This window comes from Euprymna scolopes, chromosome 13 (genome assembly GCF_053919585.1).
Source record: "Euprymna scolopes isolate OS-2025 chromosome 13, ASM5391958v1, whole genome shotgun sequence".
Taxonomy (NCBI): domain Eukaryota; kingdom Metazoa; phylum Mollusca; class Cephalopoda; order Sepiida; family Sepiolidae; genus Euprymna; species Euprymna scolopes.
In genome coordinates, this window is record NC_136494.1 from 25,643,801 (window position 1) to 25,671,206 (window position 27,406).

Below are 27,406 nucleotides of genomic sequence, written 5' to 3' on the forward strand. Positions count from 1 at the left end.
AGTAAATGGAAATTCGGTAAATTTGTTAACAAGTGGAACGGCTAATCAAGAACTTGTTTACGTTAAACTTGAAGACAACCATATTGTAGTCAGATGGAAAGCAGGAAAACGGAAGACAATTTCACAGGCGTGCAGTTCTTAGAAAGAAGCTTTGTTCATGGAGCCTACGTTTAGGTTTAGGCACAGATAAAGAGTGGGGGATTATTAATAGTGTTTTAAGCTAAATGATGTTTCTTGTGAAAGTTTGGCGAGGGGGGACCATAGACTGAAGCTCAGTCGGACACTATCCATGAAAATAGCGATACAGCAGAGAAAAACTCGCAACATATCTTCTGTGAGATAGAGGTTGCAGGGAAGAGAAAAGGGCATTTCCTACGAGGTTACGAAGTCTATTTTGAAGTCTATCAAGGCAGGACAAGTCCTTTCTAGCAGTTACTGCCCAGATGTGGCAACAATATTCAATCCTTCGACGACCCGGCTCTTATATAGATAGAAAAGTGCATCAGCAGTGAGATTCTGCGATTTTTGTCATTAATTTTTAGTTATGCAAATTTGTAGTCTCTAATAAAATAATATCTACAAAATACATCTACATATGCACACGCACAGATCAACGTATACATGCACACATGTAGACTTACACAAACATATTCTTACATGTGAATGTATATACATAAACACACATTTTAAAATATCATTATTAGTATATATATATATAATTTTCCATAAATTACTTTTTTATTTAATAACCGTAGAAGTCAATATTACTTATTTATTACTAGTTATTTTTTGCCGGTATTTTGTACATGTTACATTCTTAAACAATTGCTGTGTTTACATATTTTTAGTGTCCCGGACGTGTAAGCAAAGACAGAAACGGCTTACACACACACACACACACACACACACACACATATATATATATATATATATATATATATATATATATATATATATATATATATATATATATATGGATATTTTAAAGTGAGGGATAAGGTAAAGATATCACGTGCTAAATATACCACCAGAAAGAAGCCCAAATTTGAATTAAAACAGCAATCTCGGAATATATATATATATATATATATATATATATATATATATATATATATATATATATATATACCAGCAACCCCTACTCCGCTGCCTTGCGGGCTGTGATAAGGCTAAGAGAAGGAAAACTCTGACTTTAAAATATACCAATAGCCTTACGAACTGGCTATGAGGCGATTAACAAACATATAAACTGTTTTCTGTTCCGGCTGTCCCTGATATCGCCCGTAACCCCTATAACTGCCGTGAAGGAAGGTTTGGGAGCCACAGTGTGTGGGTTTCCTCCTGGCAAGTTGATGCCAACCCTAAATGTATTGATATGCCAATAGCTTTTCCTTCTTTGCTCTGGTTTGATTTTATCTCTCTTTTTTCTCTCTCTCTCTCTTCTATGACAAGACTAGCGGCGATAGGATAAGGGAGAAGGGAGCAGGTTTTGGTGAATTCGGAGCTCCTAGTCTGGTCCTGCACGCTGTGACTATCCGGAGGCTCGGTCCTGCGTCTAAGACTGGGCAGGCCTATTGAGGACAACCTCTGACCACCCTGAATAGGGAAGGTCCTTGAAAATGTGGGCTAAAAATCGAAAGTCACAACTGTGCCTGATTGGAAAGCCGCATCCAGTGGGACCCCCTATTTTGAGGTTGAAACCAGAAAAATTAAAAAAAAAACAAATCTACAAATATAAACTTTGGTGCATGGAACGTAAGAACCCTGCTAGATCTCAATGACACGGACAGACCAGCACGACGAACTGCTTTGGTCTCAAAGGAACGCGTGGCTCTTAATATGGACATTGCTGCACTTAGCGAGGCCCGACTCTCAGAGAAAAGTAAGCTGGAAAAAAGGGCTCAGGATACACCTTCTTTTGGAAGGGAAGGGATAAAGATGAAAAAAGAATACATAGAGTTGGATTTGCTATAAAGTCACATATCGAGCATGATCATCAGCTAACACCAATAGCTGTAAATGAGAGACTTATGTTTATTAGAGTCCCACTGCCTTCTGGGTAATCTCCAAAAATACCGTTAGGGCTTACAACATGGCCGCCAGAAGAGTCACGTGATCCGGTTGATCCAAAACATGAATCGTGCAAATGGAAAACGCAGCCTTGAAGGCAAACTTTGACAAACAATCACAATTTGTTTGTATTTAATTTTTTGTTGATATAATGTTGTTATAAAAATAGGCAAACTTTGAGAAACAATTTTAGGTTGTTTTTAGTTAAAACAGTGTTTATAAAAAGTATTTTATTCAGAACAAACTGTTTTTGTACTTAATTATTATGCTTGTTTGTCAAAGTTTGCTTTAAATTTGCGTTTTCCGGTTTCGTGATACGGCGATTCATGTTTTGGATCAACCGGATCACGTGACTATTCTGGCGGCCATTTTGTAAGCCCAAACGGTATTTTTGGAGATTGCCGCCTTCTGATAACTTCATTACTGTCATTTCAGCATATGCACCAACCCTAGACGCCGACAGTAAAGTGAAACGAGAATTCTACCAGCAGCTTGGCAAGCTTATAACCAGGGTCCCGCCACGTGACAAATTAATGCTGCTGGGCGACTTTAACGCGAGAGTGGGGAAGACAATAAAATCTGGAACTTTGTCATTGGAAAGCATGGACTTTGTAAATGCAACTCAAACGGCCGCCTGCTGTTAGGATTTGCTCAGAATTTGAGCTATTCATTACGAACACTCAGTTCCAGCTCCCAAATAGATTTAAGACCACGTGAAAACATCCTCGATCCCAACATTGGCACGTTCTAGACTATGTCATCGTTCGCCACAAAGATAAAAAGGATATCCATATCACTAAATCAGCACTAAGAGTAGATGACTGTTGGACTGACCACCGTCTGATCATCACACGTGCTAAATATACCACCAGAAAGAAGCCCACATTTTAATTAAAACAGCAATCTCGGAAAAAATATAACCTTTCCAAACTTCACCTAACAGAGTTAAAACAAAATACCAACACATCATCGAACAACCCAACCAATTCTTGCAACCTGGAAGAAGAATGGCTGTCAATCAGTAAGATCATTAATGAATCAGCCAAAGCCACAGTTGGTTTAAAGAAAAAGAAAAATCAAGACTGGTTTGATGAAAACTGTGCTGAATAATCAACTCATTCAAGAAAAGATAAACGCTCGCCATGCTCATGAACAAGACCCTCGAAGCCGGCATAAAACCAACATCTACAGAAACAGCAAAAAGCAGTGTCAATCAAAATTATGGGAACTAGAAAACAAATGGTGGCAGCTGAAAGCTTTAGAATTGGAGGGTTTTGCAGAAGCCCGCGACCTTCGAAATTTCCATGCCGGTGTAAAACAAATTTTTGGCCCCATCAGATCATCCATTGGAACATTCCTTGCAGTAGACAATGCCACCATCCTCAACGATCCACAATCAATTCTGGATCGTTGGAAGGAGCATTTTGCCACTCTACTCAATAAAGAATCTTCTGCAGATAAGGTCTTTCTCAAAATGGTCCCACAGTACCCAACGCAATTATAATCCGTCCTCCAAGAATTCCAATGTGGCTTCCGTGCCTCTCGAGGAACAATAGATATGGTTTTCTGTGGAAGACAGCTGCAGGAGAAAAGCAGGGAACAACAGAAACCCCTATATCTTGTATTTTATGACCTGCTAAAAGCATTCAATAGCGTTCCAAGAGATGCAATGGGGAAATTTCTCAAGCAATTTGGTTGTCCAATCCACTTTGTAGAACGCATCCAGGCACTGAATGAAGGCATATCAGGATATGTATCACACCAAGGCAAGGAAACAAAAAAGTTTCCAGTTATCTGTGGACTAAAACAGAGTTGTGTTCTTGCACCCATCCTCTTTTCCTTATATCTTGCTGCAATGCTGCACAAACTTCCCCCAAATAACCCGGGGGTGGACATTAGGTACCGTTATGATAGGGGACTTTTCAAGCCTGCTAGACTAAAATCTCAAAGCCTTGTGAAATTCCAACACATCACAGAGCTTCAATATGCAGATGACAACATGGTACTTTGCCATTTCAAGGAGGACATCCAGAGATCCGTAAACAACTTCACGGCAGCCTACCATCGCTTCGGACTCTCTGTTAATATTGGTAAGACAAAAGTGTTAGTACAACCAGTACCCAATACCACCTTACAGGACATACGCGTTCATATAAATGACACTCCTCTTGAGCAAGTAGATCACTTTCCATATCTCGGTAGCATAATATCAGAAAAGTGCTCAAATGAGAATAAAATAGGAAGCCGAATTGGCCTCGCCTATGGAGCTTTCGGTAAACTGACGAAGCTCGTCTTCAATAATAAACATCTTTCAATAAAGACTAAACTTATGGTATACCACGCAATTGTTATACCTATGCTTCTGCATGGACGTGAGACCTGGACTATATACCAAAGTGATCTCATTAAACTCGAAAAATTCCACCAACAAAAACATCGAGCTATACTGAACATAAAATGGTATGACTATGTAACCAACACAAGCGTTCTTGAGACAGCTGTATTATTGAGGCCCCACCATGAGGCACAGACTCCGTTGGTTGGGGCATATCATCAGAATGGATGAAAACAGACTCCCTCGAAAAACCCTGTACTCGGAGCTAGCTACAGGAAAAAGGCCTATCGGCCGCCCTCTACAGCGATATAAGGACCAACTCAAATCCACCCTAAAAAAACACCGGATTTGATCTTCACATCCGGGAAACAATATCTCAGGATCGGTGCCTGTGGCGCCAATCGATCATACATGGAACCAAAGGATACGAGAGAGAAAGAAGAAGACCAGTGGAGATCACGAGGCAGGCAAGAAAAAATCGTGCTGAACAACAACGCCCCCTGCCAAGCATTGCTTGCCTTCTCTGCCCACGCAAATTCCACAATCAGATTGGTCTGAGAAGCCATCTGCGATCCAAACACTGAGGGAACAGGAAAATGAAATTCCCTGATAAGAGAAATTGGCCGACGACGACGATATATATATATATATATATATATATATATATATATATATATATATATATATATATATATATATATATATATATGAATGTATATCTATATAATTATTTTGTCACTGTTTATGCGAAAAGTATCTACCATAATCCTTTCTGAATATTTGGTCTACTTGGTTGAAATTTGATATATAGGGTATTTGAATCTGAAGCACCTTTTTCATTTGGTCCTTAGGCGGCAAAAATTACTGTTTAGTGGTCATAATTTGAGAGAAAATACGTGAGCTTGGCACCCAAGTCGAAAAACACTACAACTGCTGCTCAATATTAAGCATTCATGGGTCAAAGTCATTTAATTCTTTATTTTCAGTATACATCTGTCCATAGATCCGACCGAAACGACGATGAAGAGCTAACTATTAACTAAACTTGGAACGCTAAACGTTCTACTTTCGATTTTAGTAGGTGGCACATCTGTTTTGTATAACTTTTGAAATTATTAATATATATCTATATATTAGATAAAACAATAATGGAAAATTGAACATGAATTAATAAGAAATATGCATGACTTAAAATATAATACTTACTCGTATTTTTATTACAGGGCAACGCCAGGTTGCATGTACACACACCCACACACACACATATATATATATATATATATTTATATATATATATATATATATATATATCTGTGTATGTATATATACATATATATATATATTTATATATATATGTATGTATATATATATGTGTGTGTGTGTGTGTCTGCGTGCTAACGAACATGGCGACTAGTGAAAACAATAAAAAACTTTTAGGCGCCCAACACATCGAAGGCACGTGCACGCGATAAAAAAAAACACATTGCAACCAGTAAAAACAATCCAGAATACATTAGATAATAGAAGCCATAACATCATAAATCATTTATATAAATGGGGTTTAATCGGCTGAAATAATTAATAAAAAAAACGGAACGAAAAAAAATACAGTGTGCATTCTACAGTCCACCCTATTTTTTGTGTGTGCTATAAGCCTTAAAATATCGGGAAATAATACTTAATTAATATTTAACGGTGTGGCCGTATGGATTATTTAAAAAAAATATTTATATTGTTTAAAATTAAAAATAAAATGAACACCCATGATCTGTTGGGTCAAGTAAATATGTAATGTATATTATAATAAGGCCAATAAAACTTAAGACAATTTTCTTTTATTTACAACAGTTTTTGAACAATTTGAATGATTTGAAAACTTTTTTTCTGATATCCTTTCGCTTAACTCTACTGTGCAACTTATAGTTGTCTATGTTGAAGGACAGGTTTGTCCAGGCAAACTAAAACTTTCTGCAACGTCTGTCCTTGAGACTTACGAATAGTCACAGCAAATGCTAATTGCATAGGAAACTGAACTCTTCCAAACGGAATATTGTCTCCTTGGTATTGTCGGTGATGGAGATGATAGCGCTAGTAGTGCTAGCCGTAAAAATCGTCGATGAAAATGGAAGGAAAATAAGATATATGTGTTAATCACGTAGAAATATATATTGGTCTATATATATGTATATATATATATATATACATATATATATATATATATATATATATATATATATATATATATATATATACAGGGTGTCCCTAAAGTTACTATACAGTTTTAATGTTTTATTGTATTATATTTGTATTAATAGTGAAGTGTTGAAGATCTTCGACAATTTTGATTGACTTGTACACCAAAGTTTGTCAGAGTGTGGTGTCACGTTGTCGAGAATGTATTGGAGCTGAAGGCCTCCAATTTGAATATTTGTCATAGAAATTGTTTGCCTTGATTGTTACAGTTTTTTCGGTTATTTTCTGAGATTTTTATAAACAGAAAGGTGTTATTTCTTTTTATTTCTTTTGTTACAAATAAATATTTTAATACAATATCTTACTGTACTGTTAATATATTACAGGGTGTCTGTATAGTAACTTGTAAGACTGTATAGTAACTTTACGGACACCCTGTTTCCTACAATATATATGTGTGTGTGTGTGTGTATATATATATAGGAGTGGGGTTACGAACAATTGTTATATTTTTATATTTGTTTTATTGTTTAATATTTTTATTCTTTAAATTATTGAAATAATTTTTGGAAATGTTTTTAACGTGTTTCAGACGATCTTGTGTGTTTAAAAGCGTTCGTTTTAGAAAGTTGGTAAAATATTTGCAAAGTAAAATATTTAAAACATAAAATAATGTTTTCGCTATCAATTTTGATAAAAGAAAACTTATCCAGGAAATGAGAAGATTTGTGCTTCTAAACGTTTCCAAGTATAAGACACCTTCCTCCTTCCATACTTCCAGTCATCCCTCACAGGTGCCCTGCTTTCCTTGAATCTCTTATGCCACTCGAAAACTTCTGCTTAATTCATGAAAAAAAATCCGGATGCAGTGTGAAGCATCCCATACGTTTCTATGGCATTTGATTTACCAATTTAAAACGAAGTTTTATTGCATATCCTTCTTGTAAAGTGTGCACACGTCCAGATTGCATTTTTAAAATTCACCAGTTGCGACAATCAGGCTTAAGTAAGATGTATTCCAATTCCTGCTGTAGCTTTTGAATTGAACATGCAATGAAAAAGTTGGTCACTCATCTGATACAATATATATTAATAACAGACTGAATTTCCAAGCGTCTACGACAATTTTAAATGCCTGTACAACAAAAGTCTGGAAACTTATTTAAGGCACCTCCTATATACTTTCCGTGATCGACGGCTGTCAAGTTGAACGTGAAAAAATCGTGATTAAAGCTGTTCGGTTACACTTGTAATACTAACATCAATGGAATGGTTCACTTGTAACCTTTCGACAGAAGGAAGTGGTTTTTGCTTTCATTTTTATTTTTTGTGTGTTGCGTTTCAAGTTCGAATGTAGAAATTATTATTTATTATTTCTTTTTACTTTTTTTTAATATTCTTCTTACTTGCCAGCGGAGAGCAATTTCCGTTTCCTACAGTAATATCGGCGAAGGTCGCCGCTTCTTCACAAGGATCACCTTTTTTTACAGAATCCTTTGTACGAGAACAAAACCGAACGAAAAACATCGTCATGCGAGTCAAAGATGGGGTACACATCAAAACGTTTTGTTTCGCAAGTTTCAGAGACTCTTTCATCTATGTACAGTTTCGTTCTGTTCATTATCGTTTGAAAGTTTACATTACTTCAATCTGCCCTCCCTCCTTCCAACACTTCTCCTGTCTTTCTCTCTCAATCTCTCTATCAGTGTACGTACATACATACACACAGGCATATATATATATATATATATATATATATATATATATATATATATATATATATATATATATATATGTACGAGCATAAAAAAGGCTTCCTTCAGTCTTTCCAGACTATGGATACCCACTGTAAGGGTGCCTGCGCGTGAAATTTGTGTGGCAAGAGTTGCGCAATCATCAACCACGCCTCTCCTGAGTAAACATCTTTGCATACCAGTGGCAAGTTGAGGTACAAGACGACTGGAAACAATGCTGAGATGAGCGGAGAGCACATACAGCGCCTAGAATTCAAAAATGGTCACCCATCTGGTATTAGCCAGGCTCAACGTTGCTTAACTTCGAGGATCTGACGAGAACCGGTATGTCAACGTGATTATGCCGTACGAGTATACGAGCATACAGTTAATAAAACATGTTAAAAAACACTTTGAAATGAGTTAAAAACATATTTAATCTGAAAAGGAAACACTAGATAAGTGGATAGTCCTTAATCCGCGTTTTCGAAGAAATACTTTCCTTCTCATCAGTGAGTAGGAATTAGCAAAATGCGGGATCGAATTTTTCATGCAAAAGTATTTGATGAAATAATAAGTAAGTCAAAGATCTTACTTGAAAACAAAAAAGTGAAACAGAGGGAATATATATATATATATATATATATATATATATATATATATATATATATATATATATATATTATTCTAAATGTTTTAGATTATAATTAGAAGACAAAATATAACAGCATGCGAAAAGATAGACTGACTGAAATGGAAACAGAATTTATAATGTAGATTAAAAATGAACACAAGACTAAAATGATAGTTTTATTTTTGTGTCTTTAACTACTCCTCCCTCGCTATTTTTTCTTATGAAGGGACTTTATTGTCAATATTTATTGTCAGTTTAAATAAAATAAATATCGTTTCGGACACGATGGACAATCTAGCATTTTTTTTGTTTTCCTGTTGAAACTGATTTTTAATTCAAAATTATGAATCGTTTTACTCAATCTCTCTCTCTCTCTCTCTCTCTCTATATATATATATATATATATATATATATATATATATATATATGCGTGTGTGTGTGTATGATTCCTTACTTTAATCACATAAATTAATATACAAAGATATAATTCTATGCGTAAATTTATCAGTATTTCCTTCAACAGTGCTCAATATATAGGTAGAGCTAGGTAGTAAGTTATGAAAATATACATAGCAATTATGCTATGTAGAATATTCAACATTTCATTCTCTTGAGAAGGCCTGATAAATACTCACGAGAATGAAACGCGGAATATTCTGTGTTGCTTAATTGCCATATATATTTTCATAAATTGCTATATATATATATGTATATATATAGATATATTTATATATATATATATATATATATATATATATATATACATATATGCTTAAGAAGTAAAAATTAAGTTTATAAACCAAAATATCTAAGTTCAATTTGTTTACACAAAGTACATCGCTTCATACGCTAATGGTAATTTCTATATCACTTTCCAATATGCTTAACCCGTATATACATACGCACAATTTAGGAGTAAAAATCAAGTTTATAAGCCAAAATATTCTATAAAGTTGAAGGTTAATATAGATATTAATATTTATATAGTTACCTCAACCAATTAAAAGCTCAGTGCAACTAAGATACAGAATATAGCTTGTTATGGAAAATTAGGAATTTAAGAGGGTATATTCAATTTTACATGAATTTATTATTTGACAGGATATTCAAATAAGATGTATGAAAATATTCTTAATCCGCGAAGATTCGAGGAAAGCAAGAATATATTTGCTTGATAATATCTTTCCTCTGATGAAAAGAACACATTTCTTTGAAACTCCTTGGATTAAGGAAATTTGAATACGTAGTACTTGAATCTCCTGGCCAACAATTAATTCATGGAAGCTATAATTGACAGTTTGGAATTTACCGTCACTGGATTATTTATCTTCCACCAGACTATCCGTTCATGCGTAATCACCTTTTTCTTCACCATATTCCCTCTGCTTCACTTTTTTTTTAATACTTTTAAAATAATATATATGCCACTCCCCATGTGGGGGTACCAAATTGGTTAATGGGGAAATTATTCCCAACTCGCATTTAGGTAAAAATGCACTTTCGAAAATAATTGAATTCATTCAAAACGTACCGCAAAAACAAAAACAAAAAACATATATAAGAGAGACAGAAAGACAGAGAGACGGATAGATAGATAGATAGATAAAGAGTCAGAGAGAAATAAACTTAACTTGAAAACATAGATTTTTTTCCAGAGAGCAAGGACTAACCTGTCTGGATAAATTAAGCTCTGCCCGATGAAAGGGAGCAATTAATGAGAAATTATAAGGAAACCATAATTAAATTTATATTAGAGCGTTGCCCAATTTCTGCCTTACTACATAACTTCATTTTTTTTCTTTTTTGAAATTATTTTATTGATATCACTCTCCTCCTATTATAGTAGTTCGCTCCTACAATTTTCCATTTCAAAACTGAAATGTATATAAAATTGGCGTTGTTTATTTGCCCTTATTCTTGTGCAATGATGTTATTCCCCTCTTCTGATTAGAATCATTTAACTTTAAAATGGCCTAAAGAAATCTCCCCCTCACACTTCCCTTTTACTTATTGTAATCACCGTCATCTTTATCTTCGTCTTCGTATTATTATTATTATTATTATTATTATTATTATTATTATTATTATTATTATTATTATTATTATTATTATTATTTCCCTAGGAATTTTTACACAGGACGGCACTAAAAAATTGTCTTTGAAAAACACCTGTGGTGTTCCATAGAGTCAGAGTGACAACAAATCTCCCCAGATCTCCAGTGCGCATCAGGTCTTTCAGATAATCTTTGAAAATTAGTTTGTGTTATAACAATGACCGTTGGAGTCTGAGTGACAACAAGTCTTTTCAGATTTCCAGTGCTCTCCGATATCTTCTAGAATGATTTTGAACCAGAAAGATATCGGAGAAACGAATGCCAACAATAGACATATGAATCATTCGAAATAAACGGATTCTCAACAAATAATAATGAGCAAGGTACAGCAACTAACCTCCCCGAGAGCAACCTAAAACGTATAACATCCAAACCAACATCCATTATGGAATTCCTAAATCAGTAACAGTATCAAGAAATACTGAAATATTTTAGTATAATTGCGTTGTGTGTATTTCTTTATGGCCGTGAACCGCAATCGATTTAATGTATGTGTCTCATATCTTCACAATATGTAGACGTAACATTGTGCGTAAAATTTCTGAAATAGAACGATGTTCTCTGTGATATAGTAATGCCCATCTTACTTATATGAAGACATTAACCTCCATGTTGATATAAGCATATTTCTACTCAGCTATAAAAAAAACTGGGCCAATTCTACCGCCCTAAAATGTGCATGCCTCCTAAAGTATCCTAGTGTCCTTAAAAGATTAAGATCTGTCCTACGATGGATTTCTTCCATATGTAATTACCAATGTGGGGACGATTAATTGGAATCGGAATCGAGAATCAGAAAAATCGGAAGATTTGGGGGTATCAGCATCGGTATCGAAATCGGAAAAAGTGATGCGTCTTTTCCGATGCCAAAACATTCATTGCCTAAGTTTTAAAGTAAAATGTTCCCTTGCTGGTAATAATGATGAAATAATAAATATTTATTAATTTTAAAATACCAGTACAGCTAAAATCAGTAGACCATCCTCCACTAGTGTATTTTGACGTATAAGAAAAAATCTGCATATTTAACATGTGTTTTACGAACATATTTAGAAATTTATAAAAATCGGAATGGGTAATTATATCGGAATCGGGAATTTAGCACTGATCAGTAATTTTATTGGATTCGGGAAAAATATTGGAATCGTTCCATCACAAGTAAGTACGCTTTACTGTCTTGGCAGAGTAGAAAACCGACTTTGCAACCTGCTTAAAGTAAGCCCTTCTTTTCCTTGCGGCCCCATTTTCATAGAAATAACGTTGTTTCTCATTCTCTACTTCATCCTTATTTTAAAATTATTTTCTCGACTGAGCTATAATCTGTGGTACTCCCGGTAAAACTTTCACAGGAAGTACCCATCCAATTACCACCACTGAGAATAACTTCCTTCCAGTGTTTCTTAAACTAACACGACAGTCACCTTTAGAAATCGTTTTTTGTTAGATCGCGAAATTAAAACAAAGTTGAGACTTGTCTGTACAAAATGGGTACCAATTCAGGAATGCTAAGCGCTGTATGTATTTAATTATGCAGGTATTATACTTTCTTGGGATTTAGAACGCCCCTGTCTTGCAGTTTCATGTTAGTCTTGTGCAAGGTGGGGCACATATTATTAAAGTCCTGGTAATATGTTGATCCGATATAGAAATCTTCGGGTGATGGTGTCACAAACAAAACACCCGCTTCCAATATGTCATGAGCCAGCACGAAAGAAAGGCCTACGAACCGGCATGGCAATGTTTATGTCAGTGCAACATTAGGTCTACTTCGTAACCATACTAATAAAAAACGAATAAGCAGCACTTTCATGAAAACAGTTTCATTCCAAGAATTTTCCATTAGTGAAACACAATACTGCTTCCAATAGTCTCTGGTGTTCTACATCCAGTTAAGAATCTGTCATACTAAAGAAAGGTGTACTTATTTTTAGACCTCAAAAACCATTCTTTTAGTTAAAGTTTAAAAGGCAAAAGTCAAGTATTATGCTTGAATTGTGCGCTATACGGAAACGTTCATTTCTACCGCAAGTGCGATAAAAAAAAACATCCGTTTGTATTTCATTGCGCTGATAATGGCTTAAATTTAAGTTGAAAATAAAAAAAGTCAAGTATCATTGCGCAATTATGCTTTAAGAAGACACATTCGTTTGGAATGCGCCCCTGCCTTATCAAAATAAACCTACTGTCGTATATGTACACCAGTCCCTTTTGCTTGTGCGATGATAAAAATTCTTAAATACACTTGTGATGTACGGATTCAAAGAGTCCACTTGTAAGTATTAGCAACAATAAACAACGTTTACGCTGGTTGTAGATTTCGTCTAAAATTAATTATTCACAAAAGAGAGGAATTAAAAGAATATGTCAGTTTTCACAGGAGAATCATAAATAAAAAAAAATAAAATATTGATTGCATTGTTTCTGTGATTTCAACAGCAGATTTCTTGCTTTTGATCTGTCAAAAGAGGGATGATACTGAAACATCCGCGTGTAGAAGAAGAGGACAGTGCCTCCAAGTTCAAACTCTACCAGACTTCCTGTAAAACTTGCTGCAAACTCACTGCAGACAGCTTTTTCCTGGTTTGCACCAGCTTATGTATATTGATTTGGTGTGGGTCGGAACAAACGGAAGTTTCCCAGCTAACCAATCATTGTCACACCTTGGTCCGTCCTGATTGAATAATCAGCTACTATTCCACCACATCTTAATCCTGTAATTTTCCACAGAACAGGGTTCTCAGCGCTGATCTTCTCACAGACCGGGGAGCCCGTCCTTAAGCCCCCTCCCCCGGTCAATATTTTAGCCTAAACAATCCGCTAGACATCTCTAAATAATCATCTTTACAGTTTATTGTATCATAATTCGACATTTTTTGGTTCCAAGAAAAATCTATTGCACATCAGCGACAACGTAATCCTCTTCCAACTTGTCATTTATATAAAGAGACTCAAATTCCTCTTTTACAGGCCCCTTTTTTGCGAAATGTTTACCAAATGTCGTATTTAACTCTCCGTAACCCGTTTTTCCGGGGTAATCTAATTCAACTATTACTGGTGGGCTTCACAATAGATATAGCACTCTTTTGTTAATTTTATAAGTACTCAATCTCAGCGACTATTGATCAAAATTTAACAAATGTATGCTGGTTGGAAAAGTAACGACCTAAATTGTGTTGTAACATTTGCCTTTAAGGGTATCATCCATCATTCCGAACCAATTTTTGGAACACTTTTACAGCCATAAAATATTTCAATCATAGACATTTTTTTCTTGTTTTGCATATGAATTACAAAATATCTGATATTTCCCGAACACTTCTGGACTTGATAGAGGGGAGATTAAAACTTGCAGCTAGGGTTTCAAATGATCTAATATAATATCAGAGGACTCCAACTATTTCTCATATGTGATAGCCCTCCGTCTTTGGTTTCCATACATAAAGTAAATACAACAGTGTATAAGTATTATTCGATAATCATAATCGTACCCTATTTCTAAAAGAGGAAAGATATAATAAAATAATAACAGCAGGTTTTAGTATCCCCTTCATCAAGACCAGAATATATATATATATATATATATATATATATATATATTTATATATATATATTTATATATATATATACTAGCATGTTGCCCGGCGTTGCCCGGGTATTTGGAGGTGTATGCTGAGAAAAGAAAAAAAAAATAAACGTAAATTTTTTTAAACTTTGACCCCTATTATGACCCCTTAACATTTATTGGTTTTGCCTCAAACCAAGTTATTAAGTTAGATCCATGTCCAAGGAACCTATATGTAAAATTTCAAGTGTTTAGATCCAAAATTGCTGGAGGAGTCTAGTAGAGTTCGCAAACGTCAAATCGTTGAACTTTGACCCCTTAATAGCCGAATTTCTGGCTGGAAACTGATCACATCGGTTTTCCCAAATCTCAGTACCATGTATATCAAATTTCGAGTCTGTAGACTAAAAATTTACAGAGTCATTGCGTAAGGAATGTGCACAGACACATACACACAGACACTTTCACTTATATATATAAACGCTGTCTTTTGGGAAAATCTCACAAATCTGGCAGCTTTATTTATTCATGAAGATATTTTCTTTTTGGAACATCTATAAACTTCAACAACATGCACTCGACCTATTACAAACATGGATATTTTACTTCTACCACTTTCTTGGATTTGAACCTAACAACCATTGGAACACTTCCTTTACGTGAACCCGTAATTTCTTTTTACCGCACTTTATGTATTAGATTTTTCTACATTTCATTTTCACGCTAGTATGACCCTTTTCGTACTTAATTTCTTTAAATACTTTACGCGCAAAACTCGTTCCCTCTGACGAGAAGGAAACTTTTTCATCGAAACTCTTTCTTTTTGGAATAATAAATGTGTCTAACTCTTGCTAAAGTTTTTATCAGCATACATTATTAAAGCTATGTACTTGTAACTTAATATAAGCGCCCGAGTGATATTGCATGCAATACCCAAGATTTAAGATAACTGCGTTTTAAGATTATATGCTCAGTAAATGAAATCGTAACAGCGTTGATATGATAGAATTTGAACATGGAACTCTAGGTCAGAACTCAATGCAGCAACGCCAACTAGCGGTGAGGTTACTAAACAGAAGAAACTAATAATCATACACAGTCGAAAATCCTGTCAAAAACAGGCGGAATATGAATGTATTGGTTTTATTAGTTTGAAGTAATCAATAATGATTTAATAAACATGTCGTTTGTGTCAAATCTCTTTTCTTCATATTAGTTATGAGTCATAATTCCTTAGAAAATGAGTTGCTCGTAATTAGTTATAAGAGGTTTAAGACACGATGGAAAGTTATAAAAATGTCCGAGTCCAACGAAGTTTTGGCAATTATATTTTCCTGAAAAAGGAGGTTGCTGTCAGAGGTCATTTTCAAAGTGTGATAAAATATAATTTTCGAATCGAATTTTTAATTGTTTTATTTTAAGAAAAAAAAAAGAAGAAAAGAATGTTATTACATGTCAAAATTTCGCGCGAAAAAATAACAGATTTCTTTTCATATTATTCACTGAAATTGATAATTTTATTAATGAAAATTTAATTTCAATTTTAGCCGCAAAAAATCTATTAAAATTCATCTCATAGAAAACCAGGCTTTCTCATGTTTAGTTTAAAAATGTATTTTACCTCTAATGTCTTGCCTCCACTCTCTTTTCGAGATAAACCAGCTGTCCCGTTTTTTTGTTTTGTTTATTTTAAACAATATAAAAAAACGTATGCAGTCTACACTTAATAATATTGTTGGATGCGTACTAATTCGATCCTATACCATTGAATGTAATTATGTTTTTTTCTTTTGTCCATTGCCCCTCCTCGAAATAGTAGTTAAAATTTTCTAATTTATATATACCAGTAAATGTGAGTTTTTTTCTCGCTTTTACATTAATAATAAAAGCCTCCAATTTCTATTAAAAAATTATTGAACCGAACTTTTTGTAATATACTCATTCATGAATATTAAAGAGAGGAAGGTCAGCTAGTATATTTCCTTTAGAAAAAACGCGCGTTACTAAATTACTACCATATATGCAAATTTATGAGGACTCTAGAGAGAGCATCCTCATTTGTCGCGATAAAAGCGATCAAATGGCAATTCTTGTTAACATGTTTACAAAAGCGTTATGCTTAATAGAGACCCTCCCGTTCGGTGTATAAAGGTCACTACTCTGAAAGCAGCACAGGTTAGTTTAAATGAATAACTGCCATAAATTTTTAATATTGGTAGTAACGCGCGATTCCATAAATCCATCGTCTTCTTTGACCTTACTTTTGGTCGAAATTTAGGTACTTCGTTTTTATAAGCAGATTGTGCTTGACGACACTTGGATGCTTGTATTTCATTAAAAAAAAAACAAAAAAAAAATAGACACACAACCCCAAGAGACTCATAAGCAAGCTAAACAAGATTCAGACAGGAGTAAAAAATATAGGAAATGTTGTGTTATTTGTATTTTCATAGAAAGTGCTCGACTGAGCTCTAATCCATGTTCCCCTATGCCAAGCTTCCACAAAACACTCGATTAGCCAAAACTGCTATCAATAATTTTTCCCTCTCTCTATCGATGCCTAAACCTGAACATAAATACCATGAACAAAGCTTCTTTCCTAGAACTGCTCGCCTGTAGAACTCTGTTCCGCTGGTCTGCTTTCCAGCTGACTGCAATATTGTCGTCTTCAAGTCTAACGTAAACAAGTTCTTATTGAACCGTCCTCTTAAATAGTCTAATTATAATAAAGTTCCACTACTAACGATTACTACGCTGCTGTCCTAATGACTACCGTACCAACATGTACCCTTATCCTCAAGTGGCTTCCAGGCTTTGATAAATAGTGAGCCATTTGTTAACAAAGGTTAGTTATTTACGGGATACGATTAAGAATTAAATAATTACCATACCATGACTTTATATAGCATAACCACGTTGACACACTGGTTACCGTCAGATCACCGAAGGTAAGCAACGTTGAGTCTGGTTATTACTAAAATTTGAGAATTTCAGCCGCGATATGTAGGAGGAAGTCGACACTTCCCTGCAAGAGTTTCAAAAACCTAACGTCGTCATCTCCCCTTACGGGGATATACATGCGAGTGGGCTTGTGAATTTCATACTCCCATGAAACTTTCTTCTTTGGAGGAAGGCAGTAAAACCCGTATAGGGTTAATGCTGATCAACATATACTATGAATATGTCTTTGCATCTTCTCATGATTCCAAAGTAGAGTTACCGAAATTATCCCTGTTCTTCGTTTTAAAAACTACAGGTTTAGTAGTCGAAAGTTTAAATTAAACAAGTATAAAAGAGAAAATGCGTAGATTTGTTCAAATTTTCAGTGAAAGCGCATTTTAGGTATCATCGAATTTTCACGCGAGGAGATAAGAGACAGATTAGAAAAAAATCATTTATAAGGCTTCATTATGGTACAAACTTGGTTCTATTCAGAAAATAATTACATCAAGTTAATTTGTAAAAGAAAAAGGAAAATAATTTACTTAATTATCTTTTTTTTTAATGTCTAGAAAAATAAAACAATTTTGTCTAGTTTGAAAAGCTCTTAAACATTCCTCGTATATCTTGGAGCCGACTTTGAAAATTGGTTGTGGATGAAATATCGCGAAAATGCTTCTGGAAATGTGTAACGTCACAAGAACAAATAAACAAAGGAAAGAAATAAGAAATAGCAATCTAATTCGGCACCTTTGCTTTTTAGTGCAAATGAAACGCATTTATCCATGTTTTTTTTCCAAAACAACGCGTTTCATTATATTTCCTAAGTATCTTCCCACACAGCTACTATTTAAAAGTCTCAACCCCAGCAAGCATTTTCTCGCCCTCGTCTCACATGCGCATCTTTCCAGGCACGACAACTCCTTTTCCCCTTGGACGACGTGGAGTATTTATCTTTCTTTTTCTCGTGACGCAGGCTCACGCACACTTACTAATTTACATACGTGCTTTGTCGCCTGCTGCTTTTAATATTTACGATAGTTATCTATCCTTTAGCTGCTGCTGCTGCTGATGATGATGATGATGATTATGATGATGATTTGTCACAGTCTTGACTACATGCGCTCTGTTACAAATGCATTGATTGCATTTATCAGAAACTAAAAATTGGAACATATATTTTTTTGCTTATTTTTCGTGAATATTTTCATATTTTTAAACGTAGCCCTACTAAAGCATTTGGGATTTACAATGGCTGGACTAACAAGAGAAAGGCCATCATGCGATAGTTACTAGTATCATTTGTTTAAATTTTATAAAAGTACGACGCTAGGTCTAAAGATAAAGCCTTTTATTTTTTAACTCAAAATGTTGAAGAGCCATAAAAACGAAAGGGGTACCATTAAAACGAACAACCTGTTGTGGTCTAGAATAAATTTTCCTTTCGAAGTAAAATATTTCATTTCGAAAGAGGAGGAATAGTTAGATGTATAAACCTAGAAAATGTACAATTGTCTTTCCGGTCTTTCGTATTAATCGCATAAGCCTATCTTGTTAATTCAACTATAGACTCCGATTTTTCACTGGTTACCCGCACTCTCACACGCACATACACGCACTGTGTAGCTTAATTGGCATATATATTTACTAACTTATTAATAAGCTATACTATAGTGTAATTACTTCAAATCGATATATAAAATAATAGCAAGGTGAGCGGCTTTGCCCGGGCACAAATTGCCCTTAAATATATTATTATAATTCGTCCAGATGTTGTATATATTATTATAGAGTCGTGATTTCAAAAGTAAAATAAAAAATATTTAAGTTCCATTCGATAGAATCGAAACAGTAGCATTCAAAGCTGGTGATGTTACCACTGTACCAAAGTGAGATGCTTATAAACCGATTAAAAATTAAAAGTTAAAAATAAACTGAGATAAATTTACAAAATGTTTAACGATTGTTTTCAACTTTGACTTATTTTTCATCCCTTAAAAATAATTTAAACCGGCTAAAGAACGGCCGGTGAAAAAAAAACGGCCCGTGAAAAATTCAATCATTTGAGATCCCTACCGCCGCTGTGCAATACTTGGTTTCGTTGGAGATAGAGTTGCATAAATGGAGACAGAAAGACAGACGGACAAAGAGGCAGACATACATATACCCGTTTATATATTAAATTATATCTCCTTATAAATAGTCTGTGTCTTTGTGGTTTGTCACTGAAAGGAGTATGACAAAAACAACACACGTTAAATTAATTTGAATGGCATTTCATGTGACAATAATGTATAATTTTATGTTTACTAGTAGCTTAATAACAATAAATATTTAATATTTTATTATAAGTTAGAGCAATGGAAAATAAGTTTGTTTTTTACAGAATCATTTTTGAAATCGGAAATTAACCTAAAATTTTTTGCTATTTCGATATTGATTTCCAAACCTGAAAAATTCCCATTTTTTCGATTCCCGATTCAGAATGATATATATATATATATATATATATATATATATATATATATATATATATATATATATATATATATATATATATATACATTAGTTCTCGCGCGAAAGAGCAAGATACAAAATGTTTTAAATAATAACAGAATAACAATAACAAAGATTTTCGCTGGCGAGGACTACTATTGACCATAACCAGTTATACAGTCTTTTTGAAACGTTCATCTCTATTTTTCTCGTAATGTACTGAATATTTGTTAATGAAACATATATGAAATATGTATCTTTATTTCATTTTAAAGATTTTCTATTCTGAATGAAGTTTAAAAAAATGTAATCTAAAAAAGTTATTTTAAAGGTTTTGTTAAAAAAAATTCAGATTTTCTCATTAGTGCGACCTGTATTAGAAAGCGGGGGTTGTAAAACATGAGTTGTGGTGTAAGAAGAAATACAAACTGAAACAGAGAGAATATTCACACTTGTAATAATACAAAGAGGGCGTTGCAAAAATGAGTTATGGTGTGAGGAGAAATACAAAATGAAACAGAGAGAATATTCAAACCTGTAATAATAAAAAAGGGGGGTTGATAAAATGAGTGTGAGGAGAAATACAAGCTAAAATAGAGAGAAGGAGAGTTTTAAAATATAATCTTAAAAAGATAAGATACAAGTTAGAAAAGCATTTCATCCAACATAAATATTGTAAAAAAAAAAGTTTTTACTATAGGCTTTAAAAATAAAGATACAAGATTCAATTTTAAATTTATTTATCCTCAAAGTGCACTTTTATAAATTTTACAAAGTAAGGTACAAAAATTCATTTTAAATTGAAGCAAAAAATCACCTTGGATTTAGATTATGTAATGTAAATGTTGTTGCAATTTAAAAACATTATCTTTCATCTAGCAATTACTGATATAAATATAAGATTTTCAATGATTTCTTACAGTGCAAAAAGAATGTACATTACATGAAATAAATCAAAGGTAATTTTAAATATTTCTTATATGTAATATATCCCATCTTCGGAAAGACGTTACGATTATGAATATATCCACTATCAAAGAGTCCTTATACACTGGAAAACGTTCTTAATGTATAAAAACCATATCAATATCTTTAGAAAAATGGTACGATTATGAATATCCCAAGTAACAAATAACCCTTATTCACTGTGACATTTACTTTATGCATAAAACAAAAAGAGGGGGATGTGTGAAATACTTATCATCGATCTATATCTGATATACATATAAAAAAGAATAGTATAAAGAAATTTAAAATAATATATTGGAAGTTTCGAATGTAGTCTTCCGTTGCTGTTATTTGATATCATATTAACAAGTATATATATATATATATATATATATATATATATATATATATAAATATATATATACATATATATATATATATTATATAATATAAAACTGAACATCTGTGTGTGTGTGTCTGGTCTCGAATAGGCTCCTATATGGTTGACTATTAAAACAACTGATTACATATAATGATAGAAGATCTATCGAGGATCAGGAATGGGTATGTTTGATCTGGCAGAACGGTGGTTAATACAAATTGTGAGGTCTGCATCTGCGCCTGGCCCCCAAAGTATGGAAATAAAAGATGGAAAAAAAAACCGTTTACAAGTGTTTTTGATATAGATGTACATAAGAATACTTTGATAAGTATGTTTCAACTTAAATAGGGATGGTATAATAAAATTGTGGGGTCTGCACTCGCGCGTGTACTCCATGGGAATATGGCACAAACTTTAATAAAGACTGTTCATATCTATTTGCGTAACTATAGTTGATAATTTTGTTTCAGTTTGAAGAAATATTGTATAATAAAATTATTGGGTGTTCGTTCGCTCCTGACCCCAGAGAATTTAATTATGTCACAAAGTTTGACAAGGTTTTTTAAAAGGGGTGAGGGTCAACAATAGCACCTTAACTTTAATCTTAATTCACGTTTGCTGTTATTTATTCTTTGAGTTGAATCATATTGTGTCGAATAAATTCATCTCATTAATTCACGTTCTTATTAAAATGAAAGCAACAAAAAGGTCGGAACTTTAGACTATTCTCGACACAAATTTTGCATTACTATATTTTCCTTCTCCACTTGCACGTGACACTCCTTCGAAAATAGAAAAATAGATAAATAATAAAAAATAAGAACGTTACTTGTTATCGTGTCAAAAGAAGAAGAATCCTGCTAACGTGATTACGTGTCTTTTTAAAATCATTTACATAAAATTTTTATAGATCTGTTTAAGCTTTTTTGTCAGTTTACTAGACGGAATTCAGTTGATTACAATCCTTTCTGCGTGTTCTTTACATTACAATAGTACAACCCTGAATCCGACGGCGGAATACTACACCGTCTAATACTATTAAGCTGAAACGAAGATGTTTTGCTCTAAATGTGCGTCATTTTCTTCTTATTCATATTTATATCGATTCTTTGCTTTAAAAAATAAAGTAATTACGCGTTTACTATTTTTAATATCCCATTTGGCTGTTTCGGATTATTTTACCAAAAGTAAGTAAAGCTTCATCATTTTTCAAAACTGTTTTTGTTTCTTTGTGTTTCCATATTTCGTCGATATTATTTAGTAAGATTGTTTAGCAAAGAAGCCAACAAACGACTACCCGAAAAAATTAATATACAAGAAATAAATGTTATCATAGTCAATAAAAGTTCAGTTCATGTTTTTTTTTGTTTTGAAATAGTTTTTAATTCTCTTTGCTTGAAATAATCTCAGCGAACCGAAATTAAAACGAAATTTGAGGCGATAACTACTTAAATGAATTTTATATAAACTACACATGCGATAATCGAATATTCCTCAAACATTAAATAATGGAAAACATTAAAATATGTTTATAAATATTCCTTACGTTGACGGAACTCTCTTAAAATGTTAACACAGAATGCTCAGGTGCCCCTCCTTAAAATTGAAAACGGGGCTCTCAACTTCAAAGTCACTGCCATTTTGATATTTTTAAAAACCTCTTCGTAAATTAAATTAAAAATTTTACAAACTACGTAAAAATACAAACCAATGAAATTTTCTGCCATAAAAGTAACTTTTATTGACTATGGTAACATTTATTTCGTGTATATTTATATTATTATTATATATATAACATTTTCTCTTTGTAAGGAAACATCATTTTGTTGGTCACTCTTGGCTACGAATGGAAACAAGGTTAATATAAAAAATATATTTTCGCGAAAATTATCTTTACTTTCATCATATTTTGCTTAGGGGAAAATTATTGAAATTATACATAATATATATATATATATATATATATATATATATTATGTATAATTTCAATAATAATTTTCAAATACCTACAGACACTCTTTTAGAAGTCATCAGTGCAGGGTGACACGTTTACTGTCGATCTGAAGATGCGAACACGGCCACGAAACCATCTCTGACTCTATTAATAAGGAATAAAATCTCAACCGCGAGAATATCGCTGAAGTTTAAACATTTATTTTAAAGTGTCGTGCCATCCGTCCAGAGTGAGCTAATGATTATAACATCACGATCTGAATATATATATATATATATATATATATATATATATATGTATATATATGAACAAACAGTTAATAAAATGTTAAAAAACTATTTGAAATGAGTTAAAAACATATTTAATCTGAAAAGATAACACTAGATAAATGGATAGTCCTTAATCCGCGGAGTTTCAGAGAAATACTTTCCTTCTCATCAGAGGGTAGGAATTAGCAAAACGCGGGATAGGATTTTGCATACAGAAGTATTTGATGAAACAAAAAGTAAGTCAAAGATCTTACTTGAAAACCAAAAAAGTGAAACAGAGGGAGTATGGTGAAGAAAAAGATGATTACACGTGAATGGATAGTCTGGTGGAAGATAAAAATCTAGTGACAGTATAATCCAAGTGTAAAACTTCACGAAAGTTAAAAGAATTTCCATTTGTACAAGTAAAATCCAAGGAAATCCCGTAATTGGAAGAAGATGGTCCATAATAATCTAAAGGCAGAAATCCATGGAATAATTCACAAAAATGTGTACAAGAAAAAAAAGAAAAGATTCCAATAATATTAATAAGAGAAAAATAAGATACGCTTTTCACTCTACTTCCGAGACATAAATATAAAGAAGAAAGATCAGGGAATAGAAAGAGGAGAGATAAATATATATATATATATATATATATATGTATATATATATATATATATATATATATATATATATATATGCGTGTGTTTCGCACATATTTATTAACTTGGTGATACATTTAAGACAAAATTAAGATAAAATGCTTTATAAATATATATATATATATATATATATATATATATATATATGTATGCGTGTGTGTGTGCATGTATGTGCATTAAATCAGCAGTTTCTGAAGGCATATTTCATTCGAAAAAGGCCAACAATTAATCAATGAAAAAAATGTGCACGTTATAAAAAATACAATTATTATGTAATATTTCAAAATCAGTTAGATTTATCTATCCCTAATAATGAATCCAGGCGAATTGAAAAGTACTCGGACTTACGATAAATATGCCTAGGACATAAGCCAGTTCTCTGACAGATGTTAAGACCGATAATCGGAAGTTGGAAAAGATAAAAAATAATAGAATCAAAAACAAAAAAATATATTTCATTTAACGATATATATATATATATGTGTGTGTGTGTGTATGTGTGCGTGTGTGTATGTGTGTTTGTAAATCTTTTGTGCACTTGTTTCAAACCTGTTAATGTCTTAACCACCATCCATGTCTTACATAGAAATCTACTTCCCTTTTTGTCATTATAGTTTCTGTTTGGCTTCTAAACTTGTACTGACTCAGACAGAAGCGGATTATTTGTTTATTAAGTTCTTTTCTGTTCGCTACCGATTTTTTTTTAAGTTGAAGTCATTCTGAACATGAAAAAACACGAAAAAGCAATCGAAAGTGGACATTTTAGTTTTCTGATTAATGGACAAAGAAAAAAAGTCCATTCAAAAGGCTGCTTCCAATGATCTTACATAAAATGAAACAGACTGTTTTATTGTGTGCTTATGATTGACCGATGCATGCAACTCTGAGTATACTGTAGACGGAGTGAGTTGACTTACGGTAAGGGGCTTGCTTTATCAAACTGGCAATCTAAGTTTAAATGGCTTGAGCTGGCTCATTGTGTCTATATGTATGCGATTCCTTCAGAGAGCAAAATTAGACACGTACCAGTTTTAACCGTGAGGGAACCCCAGCTCTCTTAAAATGTGAACCTTGAATTGTCTAAGTTCAAAATATCACCTTCATCATTGAGTAATATCACAATGCATTCACTTGTAATCAGTATGAATATACTTCAGTATGACTTTGTAGTTTGAATAAAGGATACTGTTTTATGTAACAATATATATATATATATATATATATATATATATATATTTATATATATATATGATCAACATAAACATCAATAAAGGTTTTATCACTCATTGAGGAACTCCACCCGGGATTTTAGCCATCAAACTCAGGTCCGAACTATTCGATGCCATGTGGGGTCCATGTACTGTATCAAGTCGTCCCTCCATTTCATTCTTGTGTCTTTCCTTTGGCTTCTTATGTTCACGAGGTGTCCATTCCCTTGTCCTGATGGACCATCTGTTGTTATGATGTCTGGCTACGTGCCCTGCCCATCTGTGTTTAGATGTTTTGATGGCAGTATTGACGTCAATTACTCTTGTTTGTTGGCATATCCAGATGTTTTTCTTTCTTTCTTGTAAAGTGATGCCTAACATTATCTTCTCCGTCTTCCTTTGTGCTACTGCCAAGATTTTACTTTGGCGAATTGTCAGGACCCATGTTTCACTAACGTGGATCATCAGAGGTAGTGCATATTCATTGGAAGTCATTCCTTGAGGAATATATTTGAGTTTCGGCTTCTCATGATATTTTTCACTTTCCCAAAAGCTGCAAATCCCAATGATACAATTTTCTTTATCTGAGTGAGAACTCGTATTTTTATCCAAGATTGTAATTTAGTAAAAACGACAATAATACCTTCCTGAGTTTTTCTTGTTTTCTCTTGTTTTTTATATTGATTGAATCACTAATTTCTAATTCTCAATTTTATTTAATCGGACTGTCTATGTTAAAATATATACATAACAGGAAACACAAGTGATCTATATATATTAAATATAATACCTCTTTTTACTTGCAGATAGAAGTCAAAAGACGGACATATATATATATATATATATATATATATATATATATGTATGTATAGATAGATAGATAGATAGATAGATATTGAGTGAGAGAAAGAGAAAAAGATAGAGAAAGAATTAAATATATAGATGGATATATATAAATAGAAGTATATATGGTCGAAATTATTTAGAAAAAATATACTGTGATAAGCAGAAATGCCTTCCTGCTTTTCATCGTATACTTTATTTCCTCATCTTTATCATTTTCCAAAGTAGAAATCGGGATGGAATGTTGAAAATTTCCTAAAAAACGCGACAGTTTTTTTTTCTTTTTTCACTAACAACGTATATATATATATATATATATATATATATATATATATATATATATATATATATATATATATATATATATATGCACAATGTAGAAAAAAGAGATTATATATATATATATATATATATATATATATATAAACAATTGCGCATATATACATAGTTATTTATTAAATTATTCTTAGTGGTGCAGATTTTTATTACGTTTGTTTTATTATATTAGATCACCCGGGCAACTCCTGATCGATTATTATTATTATAACTACTGTTAATGTTTTTGTAGAAAAGAAAAAATTAAAGAAATAGTTTTAATTGAAATGGATGTTACAAATCAAAATTCTTCAGTTATTTATTTAGCTGACACTAAATTTTTAGGTAACCAAAATACGGACAATTGCATTTAGTGATTTTATCATGGGTTAGGTGCTTGGTGACGTAATAAAGTACAGCAAGGGTTTAGATGTAGTTTTTGATTGGGAGTTAGAATTTGAGAGAGACATTCGTAAGCATATAGACAGGGCGTGGAGCTGACCAGTTGTGATGGTTGAGTGCACCAGGATGAGTGAGATGTCTAACGCTTATCAAATGTAAAAACGTATTGCACTGTGGAAACAGCCGAAATAAAGTTGCTGAAAATAAAATCGAGACTTCTGGTTTCTTCGGGATGAGTTTTTTCTGTAGAGCTTCTAAGAAGAAATTGAATTCAGGAAATATTTTTTTATTTGTGTCTAACAACTACGAATCAATTTTAATTAAAATATGAAATATTAGGTTTGTCAAATGAGTTATTTTCCCA